The sequence below is a fragment of the Oncorhynchus nerka genome, linkage group LG5 (assembly GCF_034236695.1).
Source record: "Oncorhynchus nerka isolate Pitt River linkage group LG5, Oner_Uvic_2.0, whole genome shotgun sequence".
Classification (NCBI taxonomy): Eukaryota; Metazoa; Chordata; class Actinopteri; order Salmoniformes; family Salmonidae; genus Oncorhynchus; species Oncorhynchus nerka.
The window spans coordinates 56,194,125-56,208,019 of record NC_088400.1 but is presented as its reverse complement, the minus strand read 5'-3'; the positions used below and the strand labels follow the sequence as shown (position 1 = coordinate 56,208,019).

General features: G+C 41.5%; 1 protein-coding gene across 1 annotated transcript in view; it reads right to left on the bottom strand.

Annotated features, from left to right (window-relative positions):
• The window catches only part of LOC115129683 (neuroligin-4, X-linked-like), a 74,908-nt gene that overhangs the window by 29,700 nt on the left and 31,313 nt on the right, over positions 1-13,895 (bottom strand). The window lies entirely within an intron of this gene.

Below are 13,895 nucleotides of genomic sequence, written 5' to 3'. Positions count from 1 at the left end.
TGAACGTGCTTTAGGCATGCTGCAAGGAGGCATGAGAACTGCAGATGTGACCAGGTCAATAATTTGCCATGTCCATACTGTGAAATGCCTAAGACAGCGCTACAGGGAGACAGGACGGACAGCTGATCATCGCAGTGGCTGACCGCATGTAACAACACCTGCACAGGATCGGTACATCCGAACATCACACCTGCGGGACAGGTACAGGATGGCAACAACAACTGCCCAGTTACACCAGGAACGCACAATCCCTCCATCAGTGCTCAGACTGTCCGTAATAGGCTGAGAGAGGCTGGACTGAGGGCTTGTAGGCCTGTTGTAAGGCAGGTCCTGACCAGACATCACCGGCAACAACGTTGCCTATGGGCACAAACCCACCATCGCTGGACCAGACAGGACTGGCAAAAGGAGATCCACTGCAGTACTTAATGCAGCTGGTGGCCACACCAGCTACTGACTGTTACAAATGACAAATTATTCCATTTCTGTTAGTCACATGTCTGTGGAACTTGTTCAGTTCATGTCTCAGTTGTTGAATCTTGCTATGTTCATACAAATATTTACACATGTTAAGTTTGCTGAAAATAAATGCAGTTGACAGTGAGAGGATGTTTATTTTTTTGCTGAGTTTATGTTTTCATGGTGACATTGTCATGGTGAAGCATAGATCATTTTCTTGGAACACCTCATTCTCTCCTCCACACAACCTTTGCACTGTTTTGATGTGATTGACAAAGACTGTTGCTTTTGACAGCCTTTTCTTTGTATATGACAACTGACGAATGCTAGGCTCACTTGTCGCTGTCTGTGAATAAGAACATGTTATTACATTGAGTAATAATAATAATTTCTTAAACTTTTATAGCGCTTTTCATTACAGACAATCTCAAAGCGCTTGTTAAGCAAAATAAACAACAATTTACAATTTAAAAATAAATATAAATATATGCTACAACAGTAGCTAGATAAGCTAGATCAAATCTGTTTGAGTGAGCATAGGCCTTTCCTGCAGTCACATGACCAAATTACCCTCTCGTGTCCTCATGGGTTTCATAATTAATAAACATTCTGTTTTTTTAAACACTGAAAATCTGGTGTTTCTTTATCAAACGGTTTTGTTATATTTCAGTCTTCTGTGATGTATATAAAGTGTAATGTTGGCATGCAAATTCAAAATGGAATACATTTCAACTCTATATCTGACATGGTACAGGTGTCTTCTTTTTTTGGAGCCCATAACCATGTGTGTGAGGTGTACACTTTTGTTTAAAAGTAGATTTGTTTAAGTCTACCAATAATCCCTCTGTGTGACCCTGATTTAGCCCACTACAGTGAAAGGATAAATACAATTTTAGAAATATGTATTATTTGTAAAAGAGAACATTTACATGAGTTCCTAACCAAATTAATATCTATCAGAGAGGAAAAGCAATCTGGTGAGAATGTACTGTATGTCTGTATGCGCATTCATTTGGATTCAGTCTGGTTAATTAGGGAAAGTACAAACAGTCTCTGAACATCCAAGACTCTACGTTAGGTGGTCGGCCTCTCTCTCTCTCTCTCTCTCTCTCTCTCGCTCTCTCTCTCTCTCTCTCTCTCTCTCTCTTACATTTTAATAAGCTTTTCATTTGGGGAGGAGAATTCTACCCTGAAGAATTCTGATGCAAACGAACCCAACCCAAAACTCTTTGCTTCATTGACTTCTTAATCTGATGAATCACTGTGGCAAAGACTGTAGTTAATTGGTACTCAAAGTTTCACGTTATATCTTTGTCAGAAAGTATTGTTAAATATACATACTGTACATAATATCACAGGTTGGTTGCACAGGTTAAGTTTGACCCATAAGAGGGTTCTTCTGTTATTCCCCAGCCTTAGAGGAACAGAAATGTACCCCTTAACCACCAATTTAGCTCTGGGCATAGTGGGGTGGCCTGTTTGAGCTTCCAGCTCGATGGAGCGAAAATGATCCGACGCTCCTCTCCAGAGAGGTGTCTGGTGGGTGGACACACACACACTCACACACACACACACACACACACACACACACACACACACACACACAAAAACACACAAACACACAAACACACACAAACATAGTGTGGGTGGCCACCTGGGTCAGTGAGCGCACTCGCATTGGCTTGTTGTGCCTCCCCCTTGTCTATCAAGTCTTAGTGGTGTGTCGATGGCCAACAAGCCCCAGCAGAATGTACTGGCAAATGCTCCAGACAGAATAAAGCCATGACCTCCTAGATGTTCCTATCCGTATAGGAAGAGCCTGAAGAAACACAATATAATTTCCTCTCTGAAGATATTATAAGACAAAATGGCCCTGAAATGTCAGAGCAGTATGAGGGCAAAGATAATTGTGTCGCCAATGTTTGTTTAACTGCGGAGGACAGAGTGAACCATTAGATGGCATCTTAAAATGGATTCAAAGATGTATTTTCGGGCTGTATTTAAACCTTTTTAAGACTTTTCTTTCAGGTTATTGTCACGTTCTGACCATAGTTCCTTTGTTTTGTCTTTTGTTTTAGTATGGTCAGGGCGTGTGTTGGGTGGGTTGTCTATGTTAGTTTTTCTATGATTTTCTATTTCTGTGTTTGGCCTGGTATGGTTCTCAATCAGAGGCAGCTGTCAATCGTTTTCCCTGATTGAGAACCATATTTAGGTAGCCTGTTTTTGATTGTGTTTGGTGGGTGTTTTTTTTTTCAGTCATTGTGTGTCTACAACAGACAGAACTGTTCCAGTTGTTTCTTTGTTTTGTTATTCAGTGTTCAGTTTACTTTATTAAAAAGATGAACACGCACCACGCCGCGCATTGGTCCTCACCTTATTCTTCCCACGACGACCGTTAGAGTTATACACGTCTTGTACTGTATGTGCCCAGCTCATGATCACATTTTACTCATTGAACACAGTGGGAAAGGAAGGAACAGACTAGCAGAGATAACACTTCAAAGGAAAGACTGGAACGCAATAAACACACAGTTGATTCATGTTGATTTATTGCAGTAAAGTAGCATCTGTATTTAGTCGTCAGAAGAATACAGTTTGTTCCTTACTGGGGTTCAAATGTTGTTGCTTGGTGTTTCCAAGTGAGAACTGCTAAATGTTATATTCAGTAGCAACATTTTTCAAAATAAGTTAAAAGAATAACATTTTTGTTTTTTAAAGTAGGCATATCTAAAACGTCTGCAGTATAGCATTGACTTAGTACCCAACTGCTATAATAAACTCTTGTCACCCGAAGTAAAGAACATAGCATTTAGAAGACTTTTAAAGCGTGCAAAGAGAATATCTCAAGTGTCCTTAATTAGCAATGTAACGCGGCCCTGGTTGTTACCAGGCATAAATCCACATTCTTAAACTTTGTCTTTAAATAATCTTTTCATTACGTTCTTCATTTTATTTTATTTTTTTCAACAAGTTCTCAACAAGTAGCTTCTTTGAACAATACTTAAAAGCCCGGCAGGATCAATATTTTCCAGCACGCATCCAGGAGAAGTGCTAATCGGATTCAAGCTCATGAAATTAAAATGACTCAGCGGGGATCAGGCTGTAATTAGTGTCAAGCTATTAACTTTCTTTTATATGTCTGTTAACTGAATAGTTAAACATTGACTTGACTAATCATGAACATCCTACACAAACCGAATAGCACTACAGACTTCAGTACCATACACGTCCTACATCGATATGTGTTATGAGAACACATAAGGCACATCAACTATAATCCCCTGACATGGGAATACCATTGCTCATCAACAACTCAAACACATCTTTAACCAAGCACGATCTGGAAAAATCCATTCTCTGCAAAACAGTGAATTTTTTGGACACAAAGCGGAAGTACCTGTTGCGTACTTAAGTGCCATAATGTTTCAGATACCAAGAATAATCAATTCTCTCCTCATTTCCAGAGTTATACAGTCAGGCCATACTGCGTGTGGCTTTTCTGTCATTAAAGTGCTCATCTAGGTGCTGTTGTACTGTCATAATTCAAAATGTCTTCATCCCTTACTTTTTACTTACATCACAGCAACGTTGACAACACTTTTAGAAAAACCTTAAAGGGTTCTTTGGCTGTCCCCACAGGTACATGTACAGTTCACAACCTGATCAAATAATCCCTGTGGCTATATGGCTATGGCAGGAAATATCCCTTCTCTCATTTCCATACCACTTTCACCTGAGTGTAGGAATAAGCGTGAACAGATAAGAGCATTTTCGTAATATCCTCTAAAAGAAGCTTAAGAAGTCTACACTGGATGAAGCGCTGTGTCTCTGAAGTTACCAGGGGCGCAAGTGGGGGGGGGGACATCATTTAAATTGTTCTTATCTAGTCGGATAAACACTCCAAACAGCCTACCCGTCCGCTCGGAGGCGTCCGCATGGTCCTAAAGCACACGTTTCCTAGTTTTCTATCACATTCCAATTATAAAACTGATGGGGGACAAAAATGACATCTCATCATTTTATTTTACTAGGCAAGTCAGTTCAGAACAAATTCTTATTTTCAACGAGAGCCTGGGAACAGTGGGTTAAAACTTGTTGAGGATAGGGGGCAGTATTTTCACTTTGGATGAATTGCGTGCCCATTGTGAACTGCATCCTACTCTGTCCTAGATTGCTAATATATGCATATCATTATTACTATTGGATAGAAAACACTCTGAAGTTTCTAAAACTGTTTGAATTATGTCTGCGAGTATAACAGAACTCATAGGGCAGGCAATCTTCCAAACAGGAAGTGAAATTCTGAATGCATGTCTAAATTCAAGTCATTGCCTATCCACTTCCAAATAAGATATGGATCTGGTAGCACTTCCTACGCCTTCCACTAGATGTCCTCATTCAGTAGAACGTGGAATGGAGCTTCTGGTGTGAACTTTGACCGAATGGGAGGGAAATAGTCACTGTCCCGGCAGAATGCAATTTCCCTGTGGCGCATTTCTCTGTGGGTGCCACCGTCGTTCCATTTGGCTGCAGCTGAAAACGTATGATCCGGTTGGAACGTTATTGGATATATATGAAAATAACATCCTGAAGATTGATTCTCTACTTAGTTTGACCAGTTTATTCGACCTGGAATATATATTTTTGAAGTTTTCATGCGAGTTGTCCTGGACCAGCGTCAGCATTTGGGCACGTGAGCTGAAAGTGGTAACAAATGCAGCTAATTGGACACTAGTATTGGACATTATGGAACAAAACAACAATTTATTGTGGAACTAGGACTCCTTACACTGCATTCTGATCAAAGATCACCAAAGGTAAGGGAATATTTATGATGTAATTTCATATTTCTGTTGACTCCAACATGGCGGAGAAATACTTTTACGTCTGAGTGCTGTCTCAGATTATTGCATGGTAGGCTTTTTCCATAACGTTTTAAAACATTCTGACACAGCGGTTGCATTAAAGAACCAGTGTATCTTTAATTATATGTAGAACATGTATCTTTAGTCCAAGTTTATGATGAGGATTTCTGTTATCTGGCGTAGCTTTCTATAATTCCTCCGGATATTTTGGAGGCATTTCTGAACATGGTGTCAATGTAAACCGAGATTTGTGGATATAAATATGCATATTATCGAACAAAACATAAATGTATTGTGTAACATGTCATATGAGTGTCATCTGATGAAGATTTTCAAAAAGTTAGTGATTCATTTAATCTCTAATCCTGCTTTTGTGACTCTATCTTTGGCTGGAAAGAATGGCTGCGTGATGGACATGATGGGTAGATGAACAAGATGTTTATCTTTCATTTGAGGTATTGGACTTGTTAATGTGTTAAAATGAAATATTTCTAAAGAATATTTTTGAATTCCCTGCGCCACCTTTTCAGCTGAATGGGGGTGGAGTTCCCCTCGGGGATCGCCTTGCCATAACACTGCCTTGTTCAGGGGCAGAATGACAGATGTGTACCTTCTCAGCTCGGGGATTCGATCTTGCAACCTTACGGTTACTAGTCCAATGCTCTAACCACTAGGCTACGCTGCTGCCCTGCTGCTGTGGGGGTGGGGTGGGGGGGACATGTCCCCCCCGTCCCCAGTGAAAGTTGCACCCCTGGATGTTAAGGGCGAAGTAGACTATTTGAAGGAATAGTATCCAACCAAGTGTGATATAGGATGTTTCACACTGCCCGGTCGTCAATCATGTAGGGGAGAGAAGAGGATGATAAAAAGGCATCTAACAATTAAAATATGTAGATTTTGGTCGTGTCAATAGCTCAATTCCTTTCCTCAATGTTATACATTGCCAGTCTGTTACTGTTAAATTGAGTCTTCATCGCCACCTCAGGAACTGAAGCATTTTAACACCTTGAGCTTTGCAAATAAACAAACTCTGAACATGAATATGCAAAACATTTTACACTGCTAAATTGTGATGCTTAGAGGCTCCCAAAACCTTTAAAAATTGAATAATGTTTAAGAGAAGGTCAAACACAAAACATTTTCTCTCATTTCTTAGCTTTTACAATAAGACTACAGCACAGCTGACCAGGAATGAGCAGCATCAGTACTAGTATAATAATAATAATCAGAATAATAATAATATTAATAATAATGATGATGATGATCATCATCATAATATAAAATAACAATAATATGACAACCTTTCGTCACTATTCCTCTACATATACAAGTGTATGGCCATATTTCAGTAAACTGCAACAGGAAATCATATTTGGGTTGCAACTCATGTGGCTTAATACAGCTGTAATGTCACAGATATTTTGAATCTGTATGCGTATTCAATTCAGAGCCAGTCTACAGTGAAGTCCCATTCTGTGGAACCATAACATTGAGCGATATAAGTTTATTGTTGCTTGGCTGGGTGGGTTTTGATTTCATCTGTCTCTTGACGTCTTCTCAGGTCAACGGACTCACTGTAATCTCAGAATGACTGTGATCATCAACTGATGACGCGTTTGCTATGTTAAACCCGTCTTGTGGTTTTAGGCTCTTTTTGTTACTCTCTGACAATTACCTTCATACATAAAACTGTAAGAGACACATGATATATATTTGCAACTATAGAAAACAGTATCCACAAGAAACATGCAGGCACACCCACCCACCCACACTCTCCTAGGCTTCTACTGCTTCACATTACAGCTGGTATAATAGCAATTGAACCTGGAACGTGTGGGTCGCGAAATGTGCGACCGTCAAACACAGAGGGAGTCACAGGGAGAAATAGACTGTGATGACCTGGTGTTGTTCAGCCGCACAGTCCACCATAGTGGTTAACCCAGAGGTGGAAACATTGCCACCATCCATCGTCGTTTACTAGCTCCCATCAGAACCAAATCAACTCCCCCCATTGTGTAGTGACTGTCAAAACTAAACAGCTATTATGGCCAACCTGCCATTCCACTTAGCCATTTGCAAATCAGTCATTTTTCGGCAGTCTGAGTCTCATTTTAAAATGTTTACCGTGGCATTTTCCATCCGGCCTCATTATCCACCAGACTGGATAGCGGCGGCTGAGGCTTTTTTAAACCATGGAGGGAGATGAGCGAGCGATGCCCGGTCATATCAACCGATTGTAATTGCCAAAAGTCAATGCAGCATGCAATTCCATTCACTATACTCTGTGTACCAGACCACTTACTTAAAACAAACTGTACAGGATAAACAATGCATTAGGGAGAGGAAAGGAAGACAGAGAGGGTGAGAGAGGAGGGCATCAGCCATGCACTCATCCTCTGGCGTAACAAAAAAAGGATGCTTTCAGAGAACATGGAGATTTACTGAGCCACTGATCAAATCAATTTAAAATACCACCCAACTTTCTTTTTATTATCCCTCGATCTTTCTACTCTTCTGAGATTCAGTATTTGCTGTCCTCAGTGCAACTCTTTTTGTCTGTGTGTGTGTGTGTCTGTTTGTGTGTGTGTGTCTGTAATGTGTGTAATGTGTGTATCTGTATGTGTATGTAATGTATGGTGTGGTGTGGTGTGGTGTGTGTGTGTGTGTGTGTGCGCGCGCGCATGCGTTCGTTTGTGCGTGCGTGCGTGTGTGTGTTGATCCACACACTGATGATGTCCATGTCCCATCTCTCCATCTGGGCCTGTGTGGCACTACCCAAATCTCTCCAGTGCATCTGGTGTACTGTTGCTTTGCTTGACACAACTGTGTCAGCTCAAAAGCTAAGAAAAACACTTAAAGGTGAATGAATGTGAATGTGATAAAATATCTCTGTATGGCGGTCTTGGAGAGAGCCTGCATGCCCACTTCCAGAAAAACATAGCTGGATTGAGTGTTGAGCTACTGCATATTTTTTATATTTATGTGCTTTATGACGACATGAAAATAATGGCCACTATATTTGGCCAAGTAAAAAAAAAATCTCCATGAAAGGAACATTTACAGACCATAGGGAAGAGACAGAAGATATCAATATCAATACATTTCAGTGTTTTGTTTACAATTACAATGGGCGCTCTTCTACCGAACCATCATGACGGTAATGACCTTTAAAAGTGAACCTGTCTGCGATCAGCCTTGTTTTGCTAAATATTGTTACAAAAAGCAGGACCTGAAAAGCTCAATCACCTCCCTCCTCTAAAGGTCTTCCGAACAAAAACAATCTATTCATATTCACGATAAAGAGCCAACCGTAATCCATAATGATCTGACAATTACTCAGAAGTAACTGTTGACTTGTTTCATTTCTGATTTGCAAAGTCATTTTTTAACAACTCCTTTGTTGTTGCAGTCATATTGTCATGATTGTCGTATTGAGTAGACCAAAGAGCAGCGTGGTGTGAAAGCATGATTTAAAGAAAAGACGGAAAAAAAACCAAAGTGTACACACTAACTAACTAACTAACTCTGCTACAGAAACACTGTGCTAACAAGCAACATCACATAGACAATAACCCATTAACCACAATACAAAACAGGCTACCTAAATATGGTTCCCAATCAGAGACAACGACAAACACCTGCCACTGATTGAGAACCATATCAGGCCAAAACACATAGAAACAGACTAACTAGACATGCAACATAGAATGCCCACTCATATCACACCCTGACCGAACAAAACATTGAAACAAACAACTCAAATAATGGTCAGAGTGTGACACATATGCTTTATTCATTCTTATCTAAAAGGTAACAGTTCCCCAAAAAATAGTGATAGTTAATTGTTATACATGGATCTAAATGAACCATTAAATAATAAACAAACAGTCAACATGACCCCAATGCCATTTTTATATACCCTTTATTTTACCAGGTAAGTTGACTGAGAATGTATTCTCTTTTACAGTTATTCACCATTACTAGAGTTTAAGTCCAAATCAACTAGTGTGAAATAAAGAACGAACTAGCCTAGTGGAGCACTAAGTCAAACAAACAGTAGCTCAATGTGGTTCATAACACACCATAAGAAAGGAAAAACTCACTCACTGAAATATGACATTTGAATGGTTTCAGAATGTTCTGACCTATGCTGCTAAAAACAATACATTGCAACGTAAAGAATGTTTCCACTTTCTTCCAGGATGTGCCCTTTGAACCCGGCGCCCGAAGACTTGTTGCTACAAACTTTTGAGCTGAGCACGTCAATTTCTCTTTCTATCTATCACACACCGTCATCGTCCCTGAGACACATCCATCAGAGCTGAATCTGATATAAAAGCTTTTGAAGAAGTAGTCATGAGACCGGTGCATATTTTCAATAGGAGCGTAGTGAGAGAGGGACCATTTGTCATGCTAACGAATGCTTTGCCCTCGTTTTCCTGACCCGGCCCATTCCTTGCGTGTGCAGGCCTAAAGGAAATGTATGTGTGTTTGTTTGTTTTCTCCTTTTTAAATGAGCTGGGGCTGCTGAAAGAGAGCTGACCAGGCATCAACACTGGGGCAGTTGGCTGCCTCTCTGTTCTCTTCTCTGTCACGTCAAAGCGGCCTCTCCTCTCTCCTTTCCGTGACTCAGAATTAGTGTGTTTATTGTACAATATATGTCATGAACAGCCTCCCAGCCACACACATATTCTCTTCCCAAACAAGGGTGATATGGCCGACATGTCTTCAACCCTCACTAGCTGGGGGAAATCAACAGGGGGTTCAGATCTTCTCCTGGCACTAGCTGTCCTTGACCCAGTGTGAGTGAAGTCAAGCAGGGACCCCTTTAGGCCCCCTGGGGGGCCCCCCTTAGGCCCCCTGGGGGGGCCCCTAGGGCCACAACCAAAGACCAACAACAGCCCTAATAAATCACATCAGCATAAACCACAAAAAACACAGCAGTAAATCTGTAGATAGTGGAAACACAAATACTATGAGATGTTGTGAGACACATCATTCACTGTCTCTCTCAGTTGTTGACATGGACGTTACAGACTTACAGTGCATTCGGAAAGTATTTAGAACCCCACATTTGGTTAAATTATAGCCTTATACTAAAATTGATTAAATAAAAAATGTTCTTCATCAATCTACACACAATACCGCATTATGACAAAGTGAATACAGGTTTTTAGAAATTTTGGCAAGTGTATAAAAATATCTACGTAAGTATTCAGAACCTTTGCTATGAGACTCGAGATTGAGCTCAGGTGTATGCTGTTTCCATTGATCATCCTTGAGATGTTTCTACAACTTGATTGGAGTCCACCTGTGGTAAATTCAAATGATAGGTCATGATTTGGAAAGGCACACACCTGTCTATATAAGGTCCCACAGATGACAGTGCATGTCAGAGCAAAAACCAAGCCATGAGGTCGAAGGTATTGTCTGTAGAGCTCTGAGGCAGGATTGTGGCGAGGCACAGATCTGGGGAAGGGTACCAAAACATTTCTGCAGCATTGAAGGTCCCCAAGAACACTAGTGGCCATCATTCTTAAATGGAAGAAGTTTGGAACCACCAAGACTCTTCCTAGAGCTGGCTGCCCGGAAAAACTGAGCAATCTGGGGAGAAGGGCCTTGGTCAGGGAGGTGACAAAGAACCCGATGGTCACTCTGACAATGCTCCAAAATTCCTCTGTGGACATGGAAGAACCAATCAGGCTTTCATGGTAGATTGGCCAGACGGTCAATGAAAGGCAATGAAAGGCACATGACAGCCTGCTTGGAGTTTGCCAAAAGTTACCTAAAGGACTCTTAGACCTCTTTGGCCTGTATGCCAAGCATCACGTTTGGAGGAAAGCTGACACCATCCCTATGGTGAAGCATGGTGGTGGCAGCATCATGCTGTGGGTATGTTTTCAGCGGCAGGGACTGGGAGACTAGTCAGGATCGAGGGAAAGATGAACGGAGCAAAGTATAGAGAGATCCCTGATGAAAACCTGTTCCAGAGCGCTCAGGACCTCAGAGTGGTTAATCTTCCAACAGGACAATGACCCTAAGCACCCAGCCAAGACAACGCAGGGGTGGCTTCGGGGCAAGTCACGTGTGCCAAACTTGTAGCGTCATACCAAAGAAGACTTGAGGCTGTAATCACTGCCAAAGGAAAAGGTATTGAATAAAGGGTCTGAATATGATATTTCAGTTTTTATATTTTAATACATTTGCAAAAATGTCTAAACCTGTTTTGGTTTTGTCATCATTGGGTATTGTGTGTAGATTGATGAGGAAAAAATACAAATGAATCCATTTTAGAATAAGGCTGTAACAAAATGTGGAAAAAGTCAAGGGTTCTGAATACTTTTCCGAATGCACTGTAAACCATACGGTATATATATATATAACACAAAACTACGATAGACACACAATTTTACATTACATTTTCTTTGATATAATAGCATGGAATAAATGTAATGCTCTCTCTCGTAACACTCTTCACAGTGCAGGAAACCGCAGTTAAATATGTGTCATCTGACACAATCAGCAGGGGCAAGGAGGAAAAGAGGCTTCAGGCTGTATTAGATCTAGAGAGACTGACAAGTCCTGCTGAGGCAGAGGCTATCCTAATATGGACACTGTATCGAGATCAATCAGCTAAAATAATATTGTGCTAAAATTGTTCTCCTCGTCCAACTGAATAGGCCTAGAATCTTGGACATATTGTGTTCCCAAAACAATATGTCCATTCCATTACAGATTCACCAGTAGAACAAACTATTGGTAATCCCCCGTTATGTTTCCAGACCTTGTAGGGGTGTAAAAGCCCTCGTCTGGACCTATATCTGGACTGGATTAAGTCGGTATTTAATTGTATTTTAAGACCTAGATGCCAAATACTCAGAACATGTGTATACCAGGCAGAGAGAGAGTGAGAGAGAGAGACAGAGAGAGAGAACAAGAGACATAAATAGAGACTGAAAGAGATAGGCAGAGAAGGTGTGGGGGAAGGTAAGGATAGAGAGGGTTAAGTGTAGGCAGCCAAGACACATGCGTCTGAATCAGGGAGACATCAGCAGGCCCCTCACGTCTCGCCATAATGGGATGGAGAAGAGGAGAGGAGCGGAGTGCCATGTGGCTCTGACACATCCCAGCTCAGAGTAATGGAGCTCAGGGAGAGCTCGTCAAACAGATCGGCCCATGTGGAGCTTGGACACAGATGGTGCAGTGTTACGAAAACAGCGTGGCAGCATGGCATGGTACCAACGCGGTCACAGCCAGGGCCAGCCACTGGATACAGAGCCGGAGATGCCACACACACACACACACCACACAGCACACAGCACACAGCACAGATGACCCCCCTACTGCTCTTGATTCCATCTCACACACACTCTGCTGCACGGACACACCATGCAATCCTGCTGCGTGTTTGTGAGATTAAGAGGCTAAAGATACCATCCGTCACCATGATAGTTGGTTACATAATGTAGCACTGGTTGGTTACATAATACAACACTTATCTTGTTAATAAAATGAATTGCTTCTTCAAACATCAGACATCAGACTACCTGAACACACTATTCAGACGTCAGACTACCTGAACACACTATTCAGACGTCAGACTACCTGAACACACTATTCAGACGTCAGACTACCTGAACACACTATTCAGACGTCAGACTACCTGAACACACTATTCAGACGTCAGACTACCTGAACACACTATTCAGACGTCAGACTACCTGAACACACTATTCAGACGTCAGACTACCTGAACACACTATTCAGACATCAGACTACCTGAAAACACTATTCAGACGTCAGACTACCTGAAAACACTATTCAGACGTCAGACTACCTGGACACACTATTCAGATGTCAGACTACCAGAACACACTATTCAGACATCAGACTACCTGAACACACTATTCAGACATCAGACTACCTGAACACACTATTCAGACATCAGACTACCTGAAAACACTATTCAGACGTCATCTATCTAGCAAGAGACTGCCCAATTTTCTGGGAGAGGAAGGTGGTGAGTGTCTGAGGAGAATTTACATTCTGGTCCTTACCTTTATCTGGGATGAATACATTTCTATTTATATGGCATAGAGACCATGCAGCTGAGGGATGCTCTAGCATGAACCTCTACTCTGAGAGACACACAAACATGCGTGCATTTATAGGTACCCACAAAAATGTACGCACACACACACACACACACACACACACACACACACACACCCTCATCTCTCTCCTCACCCAGTCTATCAAAGAAGCAGAGAGACAGACTTAACAAGGGCCTTCTTTCTCCTCTCTCCACATTTTTTCTTCTTCTTTCTTCCGCAGTGCATACTTTTCCAGAACACCTTTTCCCCCTGGCTCTCAATCGCGAAACTAAATATAGCGAGCAGTGCAGACAGCTCAGCTTTATAGCAAATGGAAAGCAGAGCAGCAGTGGATCCCGGGGTGTGAATATGAATTGAACACCCTGGATGTAGCTTTGGTTTTCTTATGGGCTTAACAACACTTCAGCATCTTGGCCTCCATGAAACTACCAGGTTTAGTCTCGGCTCGTCCCCAGGC